Source organism: Colobus angolensis, unplaced genomic scaffold (genome assembly GCF_000951035.1).
Source record: "Colobus angolensis palliatus isolate OR3802 unplaced genomic scaffold, Cang.pa_1.0 Scaffold422, whole genome shotgun sequence".
Classification (NCBI taxonomy): domain Eukaryota; kingdom Metazoa; phylum Chordata; class Mammalia; order Primates; family Cercopithecidae; genus Colobus; species Colobus angolensis.
In genome coordinates this window covers 1,607,217-1,628,025 of record NW_012117622.1, presented here as the reverse complement: position 1 = coordinate 1,628,025, position 20,809 = coordinate 1,607,217, and positions in this window count along the sequence as shown.

Here is a 20,809-nt window from a genome sequence, read left to right as displayed (position 1 = left end):
TGCAAAACTCTGTGCTCAGAGCTGGAAGTGGGGGTTGAGAGAAAACAGGAATTTGATTCTGATTTTTTTTTTTTTTTTTATCATGTAGTAGGCCGAGATTTTCTCCGGTGTGATAAAAAATAAAATGAGGCCAGATGGTAGGAGTTGTTTATGGGTTCTGAAGTAAAAGTACTAAGTCATTAAAATTTGGAGGCTTCTCATTTATTCCAGCTTCTTCTCATTAAATCTGTGTTTTATGTGGATGAAGGTGCAGAGAGCGGATGTCTGGGCAACGGACCCAAATGCTTCCTTGCACTGGGCTCTGGCAAAGCACTTCTTTGCTCCTCTCAGATCTCCAGTCTGGAGTGAATGTAAAGGAATGTGTTTTCCTGGTAGGATCCTGGAAAGGTGCATACCAGTCCCTGTGCTTATAGCTTTCTTGTTGATGATAGGAAAAGTTATCTATTCCCAGCTGTGAGGTGTTTCAAATCTGAATATACTCTGAGGTCCATTTCTTCGGCATAGACTTTTCTGAGGACTCCTTCAAGAACAGCTTATTTTCATTGAGGGATATAAGAGGGACATTTTCCAGGGTAATGAAACCTAAACGGAGATGCTCAAAGTTGGTTTGAAAACTGCTGGCTCATGTTATCTGTAAGAAAGCAATGATGACATTGTCCTGCTGTCAGGTTTTTAGAGGATAAAATCAATACAGTCCCTCCATGCTGTTGGGAGAAAGGTACACCAGGTTGGGACTTACCCTGCTATTTCATGTAACTCTTGTCATATAAATATTCCCAGAATTAAGTAAACAGCTTGTCTTAAAAAGTTCTAAGGTATAGGTTCCGTTTTTGTCAAGGAACAGTTTTTTTCTTGTTCAGCCCACACTTGTTCTTGTGTGGTAGCTAAGTTTACAGGGAATTAGACTGATTGGGTTTGAATTCAGGTTTAAGTCCTAACTCCTGCTACTCACTAACCAAGTGAACTTGGATAATGGCTCCACACTTCTAAGCTACAGTTTCCTCATCTGTAAAATGGTGACATTCACAACTCTTACCTCATGAAATCCAGAGACTAAATTGAGCAATGCATGTAAATGCGTTTTTACAGTTCCTAGCCCGTGGTTCCTGGCTCTTGATAAGAACTATTCATCCTAAATAATGATATCTGTCTAACCTTCACTGCTTCTGATAAAGAATCGTTTACAGGAAACCGTACCAAAATAGACGAGAAGCCTTCAGAAATCACACGGTGAATTTAGAGCCTCCATGGGGAAATTCAATGACCAGCTGCTTTTTATACATGATGAGAAACAGCAGTGTTGTGTCAAGCTGCAGCACTCTCCCCCACAGCGTGATGTGGCTGCCATGTCAAGGACCCCAAACTCTACCCCACAGCGTGGTGTGGCTGCCACATCAAGGACCCCACACTCTCCCCCACAGCATGGTGTGGCTGCCATGTCAAGGACTCCAAGCTCTCCCCCACAGTGCGGTGTGGCTGCCACATCAAGGACCCCACACTCTCCCACACAGCATGGTATGGCTGCCATGTCAAGGACCACTGTGCTGCCAAGCCAAGTAGAGCTTGGTGGAGGAGGGGCAGGAATTCGGATCAGGAAGAATTGTGGGAGATTTTCATTGTTTTGGAAGAATCCCCTCCCAGGCCTATCTCATTCTTTTTAAAAAATTATTTTTCTCTTTCATTTTTTTCTTGCAAATCTAGATCTGAACAGAGGCCTATCTCATTCTTAATCTAGTGTTCTGGGGCAATCAGGGAGTGAGGGAGAAAAAAACACACACACACACAGGAAAAGGAAGTCCACCAAAGCCTTGGGGAGCCTCTTTTATATTGAGATGAGGAAAGACCACGGACAGACTTCTCACTGCAGAATTTTACTGAAGCCTTCTTTCAGCATTTCTCAGTTCCAAAATGCACACTCTGAGTTTTCTGAGCCTCTGAACCTTCTGTTCCCTTATTTAAAAATTTTACTTCTAAAAGCACACAAGTGCTTGCATTCCATCTATTCTAAAAATAAAATGTAATTATAGGTACAATATAGGAACACATTTTTGGAAAAAATAACATATGTAGGGAAAGCCTCCCTTTACTATCATGCAGAAACTAACCACGTATATATATATATGCACATATATGGTTTGTTTGTTAGTAATTTGTGACAGGAATGGGATCATAGTATACATATTTTTCTGTAATTTTTTTCACTTACCAATATAAGATTTCCATGACAGTACATATATATCTAATCTATTATTTTCAACTGTTGCATAGTATTCCGTAGTATAAACAACTGATAATTTAAGAATTTCTCTATTGATGATTGTATTTGGTTTTTAATAGTTTACTATTAAAATGATATAGCAGTAAGCATCCTTTAACATGTATCAAATAAATGCTTAGAAACAATTATTGAATATTAGAATATGTAAATTTAAAATATTGATCAAAACTACTATTTCCCTTCAAAAATATTGTACCAATTTATATTCCTTGCATGGTTATGAGGAACTTGCCAACTCTGTATACTATTTATCATCTACATTTTTGCTTACCTAATAGGTGAAAATTATTTTATTATTATTTTAATATGCATTGCCCTGATTATTTATAATGTTAACGCTCATGTTAACCATTTATATTTCTTCTGTGAATTGTTTATTCAATATCTTGCCTATCTTCTATTTGGTTTGTCTTTCTCTTCTTATTAGTTGGTAACTGTTGGCTACGGATAGGTTTTATTTTTTATTTTTTTTGCAACATAGTCTCACTCTCTCACCCAAGCTGGAGTGCAGTGGCACAATCTCAGCTCACTGCAACTCTGCCTCCTGGGTTCAAGTGATTCTTGTGCCTCAGTCTCCCAAGTAGCTGGGACTACAGGTGCACACCATGATGCCCAGCTAATTTTTGTATTTTTAGTAGAGACGAGATTTCACCATGTTGGATAGACTGGTCTCAAACTCCTGACCTCAAGTGATCTGCCCACCTCAGCCTCCTCAAGTGCGAGGATTATTGGCATGAGCTATGGACAGTTCTTATCAAGAACCAGGAAACATGGGCTAGGAACTCTAAAAATGCATTTATATGAATTGCTCAATTTAGCTTCTGGACTTAACTATGAAGGAGGAGTTATTAATATTCTTAATGCTGGCCTCACAAAATGTGTTGGAAAATGTTCCCTCCATTTTTATTCTTTGGAAGATATGATGTAGATTTTTCTGTCTTAAATATGTCTCCTTAAATGGTAGAATTTAACAGTACAACCAACTGGGTTGTAGTTTTCTTTCCTCCATGGTTTTAAACTATGAATTAAAATGTTTTAATAGATGTAGCATTATTGAGGTTATCTGTTTCTTCTTGAATGAGTATTGATAGATTCTTTCAAAAACTAGGTCCATTTAATCTAAGTTGTTGAATTTATGGGCATAAGTATTCTCTTACTGATTTTTCGTAGTGGCCACAGGGTCTTTCTTTTACCTTTTCTTTTTTTGTTATACTTTAAGTTCTAGGGTACATGTGCACAATGTGCAGGTTTGTTACATATGTATACATGTGCAGTGTTGGTGTGCTGCTCCCATTAACTCGTCATTTACATTAGGTATATCTCCTAATGCTATCCCTCCCTCTTCCCCCCACCCCACGACAGGCCCCGGTGTGTGATGTTCCCCACCCTGTGTCCAAGTGTTCTCATTGTTCAATTCCCACCTATGAGTGAGAACATGCGGTGTTTGGTTTTCTGTCCTTGCAATAGTTTGCTCAGAATGATGGTTTCCAGATTCATCCATGTCCCTACAAAGGACATGAACTCATCCCTTTTTATGGCTGCATAGTATTCCATGGTGTATATGTGCCACATTTTCTTAATCCAGTCTATCATTGATGGACATTTGGGTTGGTTCCAAGTCTTTGCTATTGTGAATAGTGCCGCAATAAACATACGTGTGCATGTGTCTTTATAGCAGCATGGTTTATAATCCTTTGGGTGTATACCCAGTAATGGGATGGCTGGGTCAAATGGTATTTCTAGTTCTAGATCCTTGAGGAATCACCACACTGCCTTCCACAGTGGTTGAACTAGTTTACAGTCCCACCAACAGTGTAAAACTATTCCTATTTCTCCACATCCTCTCCAGTACCTGTTGTTTCCTGACTTTTGAATGATTGCCATTCTAACTGGTGTGAGATGGTATCACATTGTGGTTTTGATTTGCATTTCTCTGATGGCCAGTGATGATGAGCATTTTTTCATGTGTCTGTTGGCTGCATAAATGTCTTCTTTTGAGAAGTGTCTGTTCATATCCTTTGCCCACTTTTTGATGGGGTTGTTTGATTTTTTCTTGTAAATTTGTTTAAGTTCTTTGTAGATTTTGGATATTAGCCCTTTGTCAGATGGGTGGATAGCAAAAATTTTCTCCCATTCTGTAGGTTGCCTGTTCACTCTGACGGTAGTTTCTTTTGCTGTGCAGAACCTCTTTAGTTTAATTAGCTCCCATTTGTCAATTTTGGCTTTTGTTGCCATTGCTTTTGACATTTTAGACATGAAGTCCTTGCCCATGCCTATGTTCTGAGTGGTATTGCCTAGGTTTTCCTCTAGGGTTATTATAGTTTTAGCTACGGAGTCTTTAGTCTCTTTTGTTCCTGATATTGGTAATTTGTATCATTTTTTTCTCGTTTAACATTTTGGTCAGTATTTATCAATTTCACTTATTTTTCCAAAAGATCAGCTATGGATTTTATTGATTTTTCACTATTGTCACTCTATTCTTAATTTCACTTACTTCTGCTTTATTCTTTATTTCAATACTTTTGCTTGCTTTGGATTTCATTTGCTCTTCTTTTTCTATTGCTTATGTGGAAGCGTAAATCATTTATTTACACTTTCTTCTTCTTCTAACAGCATTTAATGATATAAACTTTTCTCTAAGCACTGATTTAGCTGCATACCACAAATTTGTTATGTTGCATTTTCATTTGCATTCAGCTCAAAATATTTTTAAACTTCTATTAAGAATTTCACTGGGAAATACTTTTTTACTCATGGGTTGTTTAGAAGTGTGTTGTTAAATTTCCAAATACTTGGCAGAAGGTGGGGAGTGGTTTCCAGATTTCTTTCTGTTACTGATTTTTGGTTTATTTCCTTTATGGTCTTAGAGCATACTTTGTGTGATTTCTATTCTGTTAAAATTGTTAAATATTGTTTTATGTCCCAGAATATGGACTGTATTAGTGAATCATCCATTTAAATTGGAAAATAAATGTATTCTGCTACTTTTGGTATTAGTAGTTCTGCAGATGTCAATTAAATCCATTTGGTTAATAGTATTACCTAGGTCTTCTTTATCCTTGACAATTTTCTATTGATTACTGAGAGAGATGTTTAAGTCTCCAACTGTAACTGTGGACGTCTGTTTGTCTTTTTACTTCCATTGATTTTTGCCTGATGCATTTTCAAGTGCCTGTTTTGTTTTGCTTTTGTTTTTGTTTTGAGATGGAGTCTTGCTCTGTCACCCAAGCTGGAGTGCAGTGGTGTGATCTTGGCTCACTGTAACCTCCATCTCCCAGGTTCAAACAATTCCCCTGCCTCAGCCTTCCGAGTAGCTGAGATTACAGAAACTAACCACTGTGCCCAGCTAATTTTTTGTATGTTTAGTAGAGATGGGGTTTCACCAAAGTTTTCTTTCGGTTAGTGTTTGATATATCTCATCTCATCCTTTTATTTTAACTTGTCTATTGTATTTGAACTTTAAACAGCTTTCTTATATAGGCAGCATTGTAATTGGGACTTGCTTTTTGAATTATATCTGAAAATCTGCCTTCTAAAATTTTTTTAATTGACAAAATAATATATATTTATGATGTACAAAATGATGTTTTGATATAAGTAAACATTGTGGAATGGCCAAATCAAGCTAATTACATATGTATAACCTTGTGTACTTATCACTGTGGCTGAACACTTTCTGCGCTCTTGGTAACTTTTATATATACAATATATAGTTATTAAGTATTGAAAATTTCTATCTTTTAACTGGTGTATTTAGATCACTCACATTTAATGAGATTAATGCTGTAGTTAATAAAAAATATAACATTTTGCTGTTTTCTTATATTCCATTGGTTCTTTGCTTCTTCTTTCCTCTTTTCTGCCTTCTCATGTAATAATTGAGTATCTTTTATGATACCATCGATACGGTTTGACTGTGTCCCCTACTCAAATCTCATCTTAAATTGTAGTTCCCATAATCCCCAAGTGTTGTGGGAGGGATCGGGTGGAGATAATTGAATCATGGGGGCAGTTACCCTCATGCTGCTGGTCTCATGATAGTGAGTGAGTTCTCATGAGATCTGATGGTTTAATAATGGGCCTTCCCCACATTTGCTCATTCTTCTCCTTTCTGCCATAAGGTGAAGAAGCATGTGTTTGCTTCCACTTCTGTCATGATTGTAAGTTTCCTGAGGCCTCATCAGCTATGCTGAACTGTGAGTCAATTAAACCTCTTTCCCTTATAAATGACCCAGTCTTTGTTATATCTTTGTTAGCAGAATGAAAACAAACTAATACACCGTCTCATCTACTCTAAGAGTTACTATTTGTACCTTTAATTTTTTTTAGTAATTGCTCTAAGGGTAACACTATACATCTTTAATTAATCAGAGTCTATCTTCAAATAATACTAGTACCACTTTAAGTTGTAATTATAGGAACCTACAACAGTATATCTGCTATTATTCCCTCCTCCACTTTGTGTTATTATTGCCGTACCTTTAACTTTTACCTATGCTATACACACATATTAAATTCCTTCAATTTTTGCTTAAAGTAAGTTATCTTTTAGAGCAATTAAAAAAAATCTTCATTGACTCCACTTCTAGTGGTCCTTATTTCCATGTGTATATCCATGTTTCAGTCTGATAGTATATTCTTCCTGCTTGAAGAAATTTCTTTAACATTTTTCTTATAGAATAGCTCTGTTGGTAATGCTCATTAGTTTTTGTTTGTCTGATAACATCTTTATTTCTTCTTTATTTTTGAAAGAGATATTCAGTAGGTATAGAATTCTGGTTTGACAGTTTATTTCTTTCAGCATATGAAAGATGTCATTCCACTGTCTTTTGGCTTGCATGGTTTTCATGAGAAGTCTGCTGTAATTCTTACCTTTGCTTCTATCAATCCTAAGCTAAATAACTCTTGCTTGTTGTCTTGCTCTTTTTCTGTTTTTTTTTTCTTTTTCCCACTTATTTCTTTCATCTATGGTTGCTTTGAAGATCTTCTCTTTGCTTTTAATTTTCAGCAGTTGATATTTGTTGTGTTTTAGTGGTTTAATTTAGTTGACTAATTACTATTTTGTATTCATCCTATTTGGTATTCTCTAAGCTGTTTGAATTATTGATTTGTTGTCTGTCATTAATTGTGAACATTTTTCAGACATTATTTCAACTATTTCTTCTGCTCATTTCTCTCTATTCTCCTTCTCAAGTTCCAGTTTTGCATATATTAGAATGGCTGACATTTTTTTGCCCGATTCTTGGATGTATTCTCTTCTGCTTTTGTGACTCCTTTTTTTCTCTTTGTGTTTCAGTTTGGTCAATTTCTATTGATCTATCTTCAAGTCTGACATTTTTCTTTAGCTAGTGTTGAGTCTACTGATAAACTCATCAAAAAAAGATTCTTATTCTTGGTTTAAATGTTCATTTCTAGCATTGTCATTGATTTTTAAAGATTATTTCTATTCCCTAGCTGAAATTACCTCTCTGATCTTTCATATTATCTATCTTTTCCAGAAATTTCTTTCATATATTCCTCACAATTATTTAAAATTCTCTGTTACATAATTCTAACATCTGTGTTATATTTCAGGTTGGTGCTAGTGATTTCTTTGTTTTTGCCAAATCTATAATTTTGTTGTTGTTGTTTTGTATGCTTCACAATTCTTTTGAAAGCTAAATGTCTTGTGTAGGTTGATAGAGATTGCAGTAAAAGGTTCTTATATCTGAAAATTGGCATTTCTTTATTTTTTTCTTCTAGGGCTTGATTGTAGTTATTCAAGTAGGGGTTTGCTAGACTTGAGATATTTTTGTTGTTATGTATGGCTATCTCCAATGCACCATAGGCTTCAAATTTCCTGTGTAGATTTGACCTTTGAAGAAACATGGGTTTGGACTGTGTGAGTTCACTTATATGCAGTTTTTTTTTCAATAAATATATTGGAAAATTATTTGGAGATTTGTGACAATTTGGAAAAACATTAAACTGGACAGTCTAGAAATATTTTAAAAATTAAGGAAAATTTAGGTATGTCATGAGTGCATAATACATATGTAGATACTCATTTATTTTATCACTGACTACCATAAGATATACACAAATTTGTTTTAAAATGTTAAAACCTATCAAAACATATGCACACAAAAACAAAACATATATGGTGCTATTTGCACTTGAGTGAAATGTAAGCAAATGTAAAAATACAGTATTAAATCATCATTGCATTAAATTAATTGTAATACCTACTCTAGAACTGTAATGATTTTGTAGCCATCTCCTGTTTCCATTGTGATGAGCTTGTATTGTATTTGCTTAAAATGTCATGTGATGCTAATCATCTCCTTGTGAGCAGTCCATTTCTCCAGGAAACAGCGTATTCCAGTAAAAAGTGACCTCTCATGCTTTTCACATATTTTTCATCAAGTTTAGCACAATGTTGTAAACCTTGAATAACATTATGGGACCCATACAAAGTGGCACTGGTGATGCTAGAAGAGCTCTCGACAAACAGAAAAATCTCATGACATTATGAGAAAAAGTTGAACTGCATGATATACCATAGATTGATGTCTGTAGCTGCAGTTGCCTGCCATTTCAAGATAAGTGAATCCAGTACAACGAATGTTATTTTTAAAAAAAGAAAAGATAAAATTCATGAAGCCATCTCTACAGCTATGCCAAGAGGCTTGAAAACCATGCACTGTTTGTAAACTTTTTATTTTGTATTGAAAATCCAGCTTTTATGTGAGTGCAGTGCAGGAGTGCCATAAGAAACATATACCTATAGAATAATATCATTTGAGAAAAAGTGAAGTCATTAAATGACAACTTAAGGGAAAGGAAGGTGAAGGATTTAAGGCTGGAAAATTTAATGCCAGCAAAGGATGGTTCGATAATTTTAGAAAATGTCAAGATAACAAGAGAAGAAGCTTCTGCTGAAGAAGGAGCAAATGAGTTCCCAGACATCATTAAGAAAGTCATTAAGAGAAAGAATGTCTGCCTGAACAGGTTTTTAATGCAGATGAAAGTTCCCTATTCTGGAAAAAAAAAAAAAGCCATAAAGGACATTTATTATCAAAGAAGAGAAGCAAGCACCTGGATTTAAGGCAGAAAGGATTAGACTGATTCTACTGTTTTGTGAAAATGCAGTCAGGTTTATAATCAAGACTACCCTTATGTATAAAGCTGCTAACCCATGAACCTTAAAGGAAAAAGATAAATACCAGCTGCCAGTCTTTTGGTAGTATAACAAGAAGGCCTGAAAAATGAGAGCCTTTTTTCCTGAATTGGTTTTATTGATGCTTTGTCCCTGAAGTCAGGAAGTATCTTGCTAGTAAGGGACTGGCTTTTAAAGTTCTTTTGGTATTGGACAATACCCTTGTCACCCAAAACCCCATGAGTTCAACACCAAAGATGCTGAAGTTGTCTACTTGCCCTCAAACACAACATCTCTAACTCAGCCTCTAAATCAGGGGTTTATATGAATCTTTAAGACTCATTGTATGTGGTACTCTTTGGAAAGGATTGTCAATGCTATGGAAGAGAACTCTGATATAGAGAACATCATGAAAGTCTGGAAGGATTACACCTTGAAAATGCCATTGCTGTCATAGAAAAAGCCATAAAAGCCATTGTTCTCCACACAATAAATTTCTGCTGCAGAAAGTTGTGTCCAAATATGGTGCATGACTTCACAGAATTTACAGCAGATCCAATCAAGAAAATCATGAAAGAGATTGTAGATATGGAAAGAAAAAGTTTGTGGAGGTGAAGTGTTTCAAGATATGGAGAAATTTAAGAGCTAATAGATACCACACCAGAGGAATTAACAGAAGAAAGCTTGATGGAGGTGAATGCTTCCAAACCAGTGCCAGGTGATGAGAAAGAAGACATAGAAGAAGCAGTGCCAGAAAAAATATTCAACATTAGTCAATCTGGAAGAAGGGTTTCAATTATTAAGGACTGCCTTTGACTTCTTTTTTAAAAGATATTGACCCTTCTGTAATATGGGTGCTGAAACTAAAGCAAATGGTGAAGAAGGATTGGTTGCATATAGAAACATTTTTAGACAAATAAAAAAGCAAAAATTAAGACAGAAATTACGATGTATTTCCTTAAAGCGACACCAAGTACGCCTGCCTCTTCTGCCTCCCTTTTCACTTCCTCCACCTTTTCTGCCTCTGCCCCTAAGAGAGCAAGACCAACCCCTCCTCTTCCTTTTCTTCCTCAGCCTAGTCAACCTGATAAGACAAGGATGAAGACATTGATGAGTGATACAGCTCCAATGAGTGGAGGAACACCAGGTTCTTGGTCCTCATGCTGGGTTAGATAAAATGACACAGAAACATGTGGAGTGGTTTTAAGGAGTGGAGAATTTAATAGGCAAGATAGAAGGGAGAAGAAAGAAGGAAGAAGCTCCCTTGTACAGAGACAAAGCCAAAAGAGGAGGTCCCCACCTGCCAGGGATACCAGCCAGGTATATATACAGAGGCTGGAGGAGGCAGTGTCTGATTTGTATAGGGCTTAGGGGATTGGTTTGACTAAGCATGTCATTAGCACAGCCTGTGAAAAAGCTGGCCCTCCCACCGCAGCCTTTTAATATGCAAACGCTTGGGAGGCGGAGGTGGGCAGATTAAGAGGTCAAGAGATTGAGACTATCCTGGCCAACATGGTGAAACCCCATCTCTACTAAAAATACAAAAATTAGCTGGGCATGGTGGCATGCGCCTGTAGTCCCAGCTACTTGGGAGATTGAGGCAGGAGACTCACTTGAACCCAGGAGGTGGCGGTTGCAGTGAGTCAAGATGGTGCTACTGCACTCCAGCCTGGCAACAGAGCAAGACTCATCCCCTACAACAACAACAAAAAAAAGCAAGTGCAGGGCGCCATGATGTTCTACACACGTGGGGATATGTGGGGGCGGCCATGTTGCCAGGAACATGTGGGACAAGAGCAAGAAGGCCCTTGGAATCACCATCTTGGGTGGACCCAGTTTCTAATGGCCTTCATTTGCGTATCAAAGCTTGCCAGGCTGGCTATAAGAGCCGGGGCTTTACAAGAAACTTCATGAAGCAGCTTTAAAAATGAAAACTTCCTAAGGACCCATTTTTCTATCTGCCTAAAATAATTTCTTAATAACTCCTACAACATGAAGACCCACTTCCATTTAATACATAATAAATATCTTTACAGTTCCTTATGATTTTCTTAATAACATTTTCTTTTCTGTGGCTTCATTGAAGGAATACAGTGTAATACATAAAATATGTGTTAATTGACTTTGTTATTGGTAAGGTTTCTTATTAACAGTAAGCTATTAGTTGTTAAGTTTCTGGGGCATCAAAAGTTATATGTAGGTTTTCAGTTGCATGGGGGGAGGGGGTTAATGCTTCTATCTCCCACACTGTTCAAAGGTCAACATTACTTTGTGTCAGGGTGTGGACTGGATTACCAGAGAAATGTCTTATTGAGTCTAGGTTTTAAGTCTTCCCCTTGTAGTTTGCTTCAGAGAGGATAACTTTGCATGCCCTTTTGTTCCTCTTGCAGTATTTCTCTGCTGTTACTCATTTTTCTAAGCTTGTTTAGCTGACATTGGGCAGCGATGGCTGTGAGAGGGTATAGTCTCTGTTTATCTGAATAACCCTCAGTTTTAGTATTGCATGATGTCCCTAAGTCTTGGGGGTATGAATTCTCAATTCTCTTGTCTCTCCTCTGGCAGTATTTGTGAGTTTGGGACATTATCCTGTCCCTACTCCAGAAACAGGTTTTTCTCTTCCATTCCCTTTCCCCAGCTGCAATGAGTGTCATTATAAATAAAGTTTCGGTGCCACAAATTCTCAGCAAGGCAATGTACTTCTATAGAAGGGTTCACCCTTACAGATGGAGCAATGGTGAGCACACACTTTGACAAGGGAGGGGAAGGGGTTCTTATCCCTGACGCATGTGGCCCCTGCTGCTGTGTCGTTCCCCTGTTGGCTAGGGTTAGACTGCACAGGCTAAACTAATTCCAATTGGCTAATTTAAAGAGAGTGATGGGGTGAGTGATTTGGTGAGAAAAATGGTTATGGCAGAGCAGGAAATCGGAATGAGTCAGGGTGGTGCAGGTAATCGAAAAAGGTTGCTTTATGAGGAAGTTAAGTTTAAGTTTAAAAGTAGACGGCAAAGAATTGAACATATTGACATACCGATTATTTGAAGAGAAATTTAGAACTCATATCTAACAGTGTTTAACAATGTCCTAAGAGCAGGGTTTTTGTTGCCTTTTAATCAGATTAAGGCTTTCATTCTGTAGTAGAAATATGGGGAAAGATCCAGTTATATACCTTTTTTCCCCCTCAGCTCTACCCCACAATAGTTTAAAAACATTTTACTAATAAGTTTTTCTCAAGTGTCCTTAAGACGTCCATTTAAAAGAGAATTGCTACCAGGAGTAGGCAGATTGTTAAGTGCTTAATATCCTTAACATATTGAAGTAGTGAATTACTTTAATAGACACCTTAATATTAGATCATTCTTTCAATCTTGAATAATTCCTTGTTAAGCATAAAATATTATTTTTTCATAGTTTAGCTATCATTTTATATAATTCTGCATCTATATATGCAGGTGAAAATGACCCATATTTTCCTTTTTTTGTGCTATTCGTGCCAGTTTTTTGCATTATGATTATAATATGAATTGAAAATTGCCTTATCTTTTTCGGTGCTGTGGAACAGTTTATATTAGATAAAAATAATCCTAGAACTGCTATGTCTACATTGCATCCTCTTGTGTAGTTACCTAGGTGATAGAACACTTTTCTAGCCTGTGATTTTCTGTTCAATTTTCTGCAGCATTTTTTTTTTCTATCGTTAGGATGACCATATAATTTATCATCCCAATGGGGACATCTTTGAGTATGAAAGGATGCACCATTAATAATTATAGCAGGACAACAGGTGAAAATCATGATGTTGAAGTGCAGCAACCAACAGTGAGCACATCCCTACTGCTTCACGGTTACAATACTTAAAGGCAGTTAAGTACTAAGTATGATTCCAAGGGAGAAAATAAAAGGAAAAATAAAAAGGAGTGAGGAAAGAGGAACAAAGTATCTAAAAGCTCAAATATGTGTTAAATCCCTCCTTACTGATTAATATTCTGATGGAGATTGGAGGAGGATAGGGAAAGAAATAGAACATAAAAAATGCACAAGATATTGCTTCTTTCTGAGAGGATTCCCATGTAATTACAGAAACAAAATTAATACATAGGAAATAGCTATAGAAGATAAACTGTTATCATGTTTTAAATTGTGAAAAAGGAGTGTGTGTGAATCAGAGAAAGGGGTGATAAGTGAGACAGAGGACTGATTACGTACTAAAGGAAGCTTTTGATTTTTTGTTTTTGCTTTTTAATTAGAGAGAGTGATAAGTACTTCAGAAAAAGGAATTTGTATCTGCATCAAACTACCTAGCATAGTGCCTGCTTCATGATGTATGCTTGATAAATTGTGGTTATTATTGCCAGGCCTCTGAGCCCAAGCTAAGCCATCATATCCCCTGTGACCTGCACGTATACCTCCAGATGGCCTGAAGCAACTGAAGATTCACAAAAGAAGTGAAAATAGCCACCCTAACTAATACCATATATTCTCCCCCACCCTTAAGAGTGTACTTTGTACACCTATCCCAAACCTGTAAGAACTAATGATAATCCCACCACCTTTTGCTGATTCTCTTTTTGGACTCAGCACACCTGCACCCAGGTGAAATAAACAGCTTTATTGCTCACACAAAGCCTCTTTGGTGGTCTCTTCACATGGATGTGCCTGACAATTATTATTATATTAGACCACTTAAGGAATTTAAACACTGAAGGAAGAAAGCAATGGCATATGAATTTGGATTTGAATATGCCTTACTTAGAAAAATTGCATTGCGGCTGGGCGCGGTGGCTCATGCCTGTAATCCCAGCACTTTGGGAGGCTGAGGCAGGCAGATCACAAGGTCAGGAGATCGAGTCCATGGTGAAACCCCGTCTCTACTAAAAAAAAATAAATAAAAATAAAAAAAATTAGCTGGGCGCGGTGGCGGGCGCCTGTAGTCCCAGCTACTCGGGAGGCTGAGGCAGGAGAATGGAGGGAACCCGGGAGGTGGAGCCGACATTGTGCCACTGCACTCCAGCCTGGGTGACAGAGCAAGACTCCGTCTCAAAAAAAAAAAAAAGAAAAATTGCATTGCTCACATTCTGTTAGGGTCAAATTATTCATTCATTCACTATCTTTCATTCACTGAACTTTTTAAGATGCTTATTGTTGAATAACTGAATTCTATTATGCTAATTATTAGAAATATGTAGATAAAAAGTCTGATACACCCATCCCTGAACAGTTAATAATCTAGCAAGACTTACACTGGTATATGTAGTGGGACAAGAATCCAACACATTCTCAAAGAGGCATAAATGATTTATCTGGAAGAGAGACAACTACATAGTGCAGTAATGGTAGTTTAGCCTGAGAAGTCAAGGAAGTCTAGAGTTAATTGTTGACCAATCCTCTGAAGGGTTTATAGGAATTCACCAGATAGAGAAGAAAGCAGAGAGAAAAGTGGGCAGAGTATTCCATGGGAATGAGTTGAGAGAAGGTCCACAGGGATGAAATACTTCTGAAAAATGTCAAGCAACCAGAAGGACAGACCATAGAGTATTGAGGGAGTAACTGAAAAAGACAGACACTGGAAGAGAACGTAAGGCCAGAGGTAAAAGGTTGGGTTTCTTTAGTAGTTACTAATAGCCAAGTTTGAGTCTATTAAAATTGAGCAACTATTTTGTGGTGATAGCAGAGGGAAGAAGGTTCTTCACTGTGTCCTCAGAACTATATAAGCAATACCTCATTTGCATCCCATGAAGATGCCCTCGATTCCATTAACTATACATCTATATTGAACTATAGTTTATAGTATTTTTAGCTATTAAGGCTCCACATTATTAAGTCAAGAAATGTGCCCATATTTTGTAATTCTATATCAAAGCTGTTCCACAATTACCCTTAATAGGAGTTAAATCAGTGATCTCAATTTACAAAAACCGTACGAAGCTTAATTGCAAATCACATTAGTGTTAGAAGCCATGTGGAAGTTTGAGTCTTTCAATATACAATAATGTGACTCTGAGATTTAAGAAAAAAGAGCCCCATAGTGAAAATTACACAGCAAAGAAACCTTTTCAGAAAGACAACCTAAATGAGTAAGAGAAAACTGATTTTGGAGAACTCAGAAGTTGCTAGAACACTTCTGAGTGTTTAAAACACAGTCATTCTAGGTATTAGAATTATAAAATACTTGCAGAAAATATTACTTCCATCACTTATAAAATGAAGCTTTTTTAGTTATTTTTTCATAGCCAGATTTTTCAACTATCCTCCATAATGTCTGCAATGAATTTGTTATCCATCTTGGAGGCTGAAAGTTACTCTGAAGCCATGCTTTCTGGAAAGACCCTCGTTTCTTCTTCCTAAGCCCATGCCCCAGTCCATGAGGCATCAAATCAAGGTAATGTTTCATTAATACTATAGAGCACATAATACCTATTATGTTCCACAAACACTGTTCTGGTACATGGGATACATTTGTGAGCAAAGTAATTCCTATTGTCATGAAACTTACATTCCAGAAAGATATTTATGCAATATGCATATCTAAACATAAGTGTTGTCACTTTGGTTTCAGAATTATCTTTTAGTCCAAGTCTTCTCGAACTTGAATATGCAAAGGGTCATCTTGGAAATCTTGCAGATGCTGGTTCAGTAGGTCTGGGTGGGGCCTGATACTAAGCCTTTCTAAGATAGCAAGTGATGCTGGTGCTGCTGGTGTTACAGTCTTGCCAATGCACCACAATGTAGCAGTCTCTCATGGTTTACGGTATCACCTTTGTCTCACAATCAAGAAACCTGAGGAGCATGGACACCAAGGGTGAGGTTGGAGTGAAAGTTTAGTAAGAGAAAGAAGAAAGCTCTCCACCGTGGAGAGGGGTCTAGAAAGAGGGTTACCATTTTACAGTTGAATACAAGGACTTTTATAAACAGACTGGTGGGGCCAGATGCTTTATTTGCATAAGGCACAAAAAACAAGAACTCGTCAGGACTAAGTGTTTCATTTGTATAGGGTGTAAATTCCTGACAGTTCCACCCTGTCCCTCTAGTGCACGTGCGGGCTCTTAGCCTGAGTTACTCCATGTTGTTTAACTTCCCTTACTGTGCATCTGTCAGGGGGCAGAATTTTTAATTGTGGACATGCCTGGTTCTGTGTATCATATCTGTGCATCTGCAGGTATGTTTTAGGCAAAAACCCCTGTACAAGTTTCCTTATCTGAGTATGCCCAAGAAAAGAAAGGGATATACCCACTGAAGCCCACCGTGTATATTGTGAAACTTACTGGTGACACAGGAGGCTTTTTTTTTTTTTTTTTATGTTGGAACTTGCTTTCTTATCTGTGCGTGTGGCAGGCTGCTCTTTTTGTTAGAAAATAATTCTTCTGAGGACTTGTCCTAAATATCTGCCTAACTTGTTTCTTCCTCTCTCCTTTCTCACTAGTCCATGTACCACATTTGATAGCAAGGTAACTGATGACTTCTCTCTGTTTGCTATCCAGGAAAAAGTTGAGAAAAATCTTCTAAAGAAAAAAAGAAAAAATACCAAGAATATTTTTAAGCATATAAGCTTGAAAAGACGACATAGACCACAGAATCATATAAGCTTCAAAAACTTATATGATTAAATCTTCTTTTAGAGATTCATAATGAACATTACCATATGAAAAGCTCTGACAATTTTTTCAGTAAATAAAACTTTAACTTTGTTTTATCTAAAGTGTCCAAAAGACATTTGTCCAGGAGTCACTTTAGTTTTCACTTGAGGGACTCTTCATGTTTGCTGTTAGCCATCTACAAACTTTTCTTTTACTTACCTGTTATCAAATAATTTTCCATTTTGGAATGAAAGTTATAAGAATCAAAAATGGAATTAGCCATGGTTAAAATTAAAATTACTTATAGATAATAATGGAATTTGATGAGAAACCCTTGGAAAAAAATAATCTTGTTGACAAAAAATGTCTGAAAATTCTAGAGCTGTGCTTTACTGCCCTTTGTAGCAAGATAAAAAAGGAAAAGAAAAATAAATATTAACATTTCCAGGACCATAAAACTACAAAGAATGAAGAGATAGTTAGAGGCTAGATAATTGTGGAAAATATCTTATGCAATTTTAAAACTATTTATCTTGTTTCTTGTTATCATGATCACAGCTTCTCCTTTTTCCATACTTAAGAACAAGAAGCTCTCTGGGATATTCCACTGTTTAACTACAAAGTTAAAAAATATCTTAGGAAAAACACCTAATAGTGAGGCTTGCAATAACCATAAATCTTACATAATGTATTGATATAAGGAATCTTATTTGTTTACTTAAGCTGCAGGTAAACTCCCCAGACTTGTGTTAATTTTAGCCCACTCCTGTAAACAAGCTCTTCAAAAGCCTGGTGTCAATTAGCTCACTACACTACATATTGGGTGGATTGTTTTGTTCCTGAGAAGTACTTTACTATAGGTTATTTCCTCCCTACAGGCCTGATGGAAATAAAGGGTGCCTCTGACAGAGTTTGATCCAAACACAGTGGGAAGCTACATCCTTCCACCTGTGTAGTCCACAATTTTGTGGATGTTTGAAACTGATCCACTCCACAGTTTGATGTAGAAGGTACAAATGTAGTAATGTGACTTGTAGAGCAGCACCTATCTCACCCCTGCTGGAGCTTAGAAAATGATACCCCAGAGTAGGGCACTTTGGCATGCTGAGGACTTTGAGCTTTTAAGAAGCAGCCTCAGAATCATTTTCTCTGACCCTTTCCCACATCCGTCTCTCACTCCTCTACATCTCCCAAAGCATGGGAAGAAACTTTCTCTGAAGTTCCCCTACTTGACAGAAATGTAATTTTCTTGGACACCCTCCCTATATATAACATCTCATCAAACATGGAAGATTAACTCGAAGAAGAAAAGACTATAGTTGACACCACACCTGGAACCCAGATAAAATTTGTCCCAGGCTATTGTCTGTTCTTCAGGCCCATTCTTCACTCCTAAACATAATTTATTTTTCCTCTAAAAGTGCCTACATTCCCCACTTCCCTCTTCCCTATGAAGTGGATATTTTAGCTTCAATCAACTCGCCTTTCTTTGATTTCCATACTTTGTGTGATGTCTGCTGTACTTGCACATTAATACATTTGTATGCCTTTTCTCCTGTTAATCTGTCTATTGTCAGTTTCTTTGTCCACTCAAATTACCAGATCTTCAGGGAATGGAAAGAAAGTTCCTTTTATGCCTACACCTCTAACACTGAGGGGTAATAAACAGAGGTAAATAATGTTGTTACTGTCCCTTTACTGTTGTGAAAGAGGAATATCTTTGATTCCCAAAATCACTAAGCTAAAAGGAAAATTCAAGCTGGGAGGTGCACAGGGCAAACCTGCCTCCCATTCTATTGAAAGTCATCCCTCTGCTCACTGAGATAAATCTGATTATATCCTTTGGAAAGGCTAATCAGAAACTCACCTACCTGTGACCTGGAAGCCCTCTCCGTCAAGTTGTCCTGCCTTCCAGACTGAACCAATGTTCATTTTACATATGTTTATTGGTGTCATGTCTCCCTAAAATGTATAAAACCAAGCTGTGCTCTGACCACCTTGGGCACATGTGAACAGGACTTCCTGAGGCTGTGTGACAGACACACATCCTTAACCTTGGCAAAATAAACTTTCTAAGTTAACTGAGACCTGTCTCTAATTTTCAGGGTTCACACTATCTACAGAGACTGAAGCTAGTAGGCCTGGCCCCAGTGGGACAAATGCTTTACTTTTAAAGCTTCTGTTTGTGTGTGACTCAGGTAAGTGTAGGGGAGAAAAGATAATGTTTTCTTTAGCTTTCCTAGTTCTTAATTGAGATGGGCCCCTATAAAGCAAGACAGATTAATAAGAGAAAAACAAACATGTTTATTAACATGTATATGTCATATATATGTTATTATAATAAGTCTATTGTGCAACGTGCAGGTCAATACACTAAGACAATGGGTTGCAGCAAAGAAAGATGCTTAATTGTAGGGCTGGTGAATGAACAGATGGGAGGAGAACTCAAATCCATTTTCCTGAGGTGTCTGGGGCTACAGTTTTAAAGATTTTCGAGTGGGCTGAAGTGTGGAGATCGTTCATAGGTCAAAGAGTGCAAGGAGAAGTCATGGGACAGGGAGATGAAGAAATTGTATTCATGCTGATTTGGTTCCTCTGTGCAAGTCTTTAAACTGCTTGGCATCAGTTGTTCCACCTCAACTCAGGATCTGCTTAAGGAATTCTTAAATGAAAGTGTTATAATTCTAATGTCATAAATCCTATCTATAGAACAATGAGGATGCAAATGGTCAGTATCTAGTACTACGTGACTTTCAGTTACAAGGCTGTGGGTCAAATGTAGCCTGAGTAATGCTTCATTATAACCATATTTCAGTCCAGAAATCTTGTTAACCCTGTGAAGATGGCTTCATATACCTGGAGATACCCAGAGAAATGAGTAAATGTAAACAGGTGGCTTTGAGTTCAGGCTTAAATACCATCCTCTTCTGAAACAAAGAAGAATGTAGGGAAAGCAAAGTTATGGGGAAGTGGCCAGAAAAAGCACTATAAACAACGGTAAGGCTTGCTTGCAGTTTTGTGTTAGTGCTTTCTCCGTTTATGAGTCTCTAGTGATTTAGAGTCATCCTTCTCTTCATGGTATAAAGAGGGAGACATGTTTACAAATGGAGTTTTCCTTTATAGATGTCAATTTCTCTTATAAAAGGTAACTTTTGTTTTCAGAGCGTCTCCCATGGCTGCAGTTTCTCAAAATAATCAACTCAAAATAATCCTCATGCCACAGAGGCATTTTGGGAGTGGCATATCCGAGTCTCCAAAAGTCATAATTTGGGGTGACATAGTTTGTTCTCTTATATAGATATCAGGATGTTCTGTTGTTTGACAGACTCAAAAATATATCTCATTCCTTTTTTCTTTTCTTTATCTTGACAACTCTGCCTAGTAATGTATACCAATCTCTTTATTTGGGGCATACATGATATTCTGAGACCTAATTCTTTGCTTCAGAACCAAGTCTGCATTATTCTATCATAGTTGGAACATTTGTTGCATATAATGACAAAATCTACTGATCTTTATACCTTTTGGAAAAGGAGATGAGTATTAACCTCATTCTTTCATATTTTCCAGAACCAGAAAAGTTAACACTGAATAGGATGGTTTTCAAGACAATTATGTTCAAAGTGACTTTTTGAGAGATTATTTCAGAAATAACAAGTGGAAAAAGGCACAGTCATTTGCACATAATAGACATGTACTGTTTAAAATTCTTCCTTTTTTAAAAAAAATTATTTATTTTTTATTATACTTTAAGTTCTAGGGTACATGTGCACAATGTGCAGGTTTGTTACATATTATACATGTGCCATGTTGGTGTGCTGC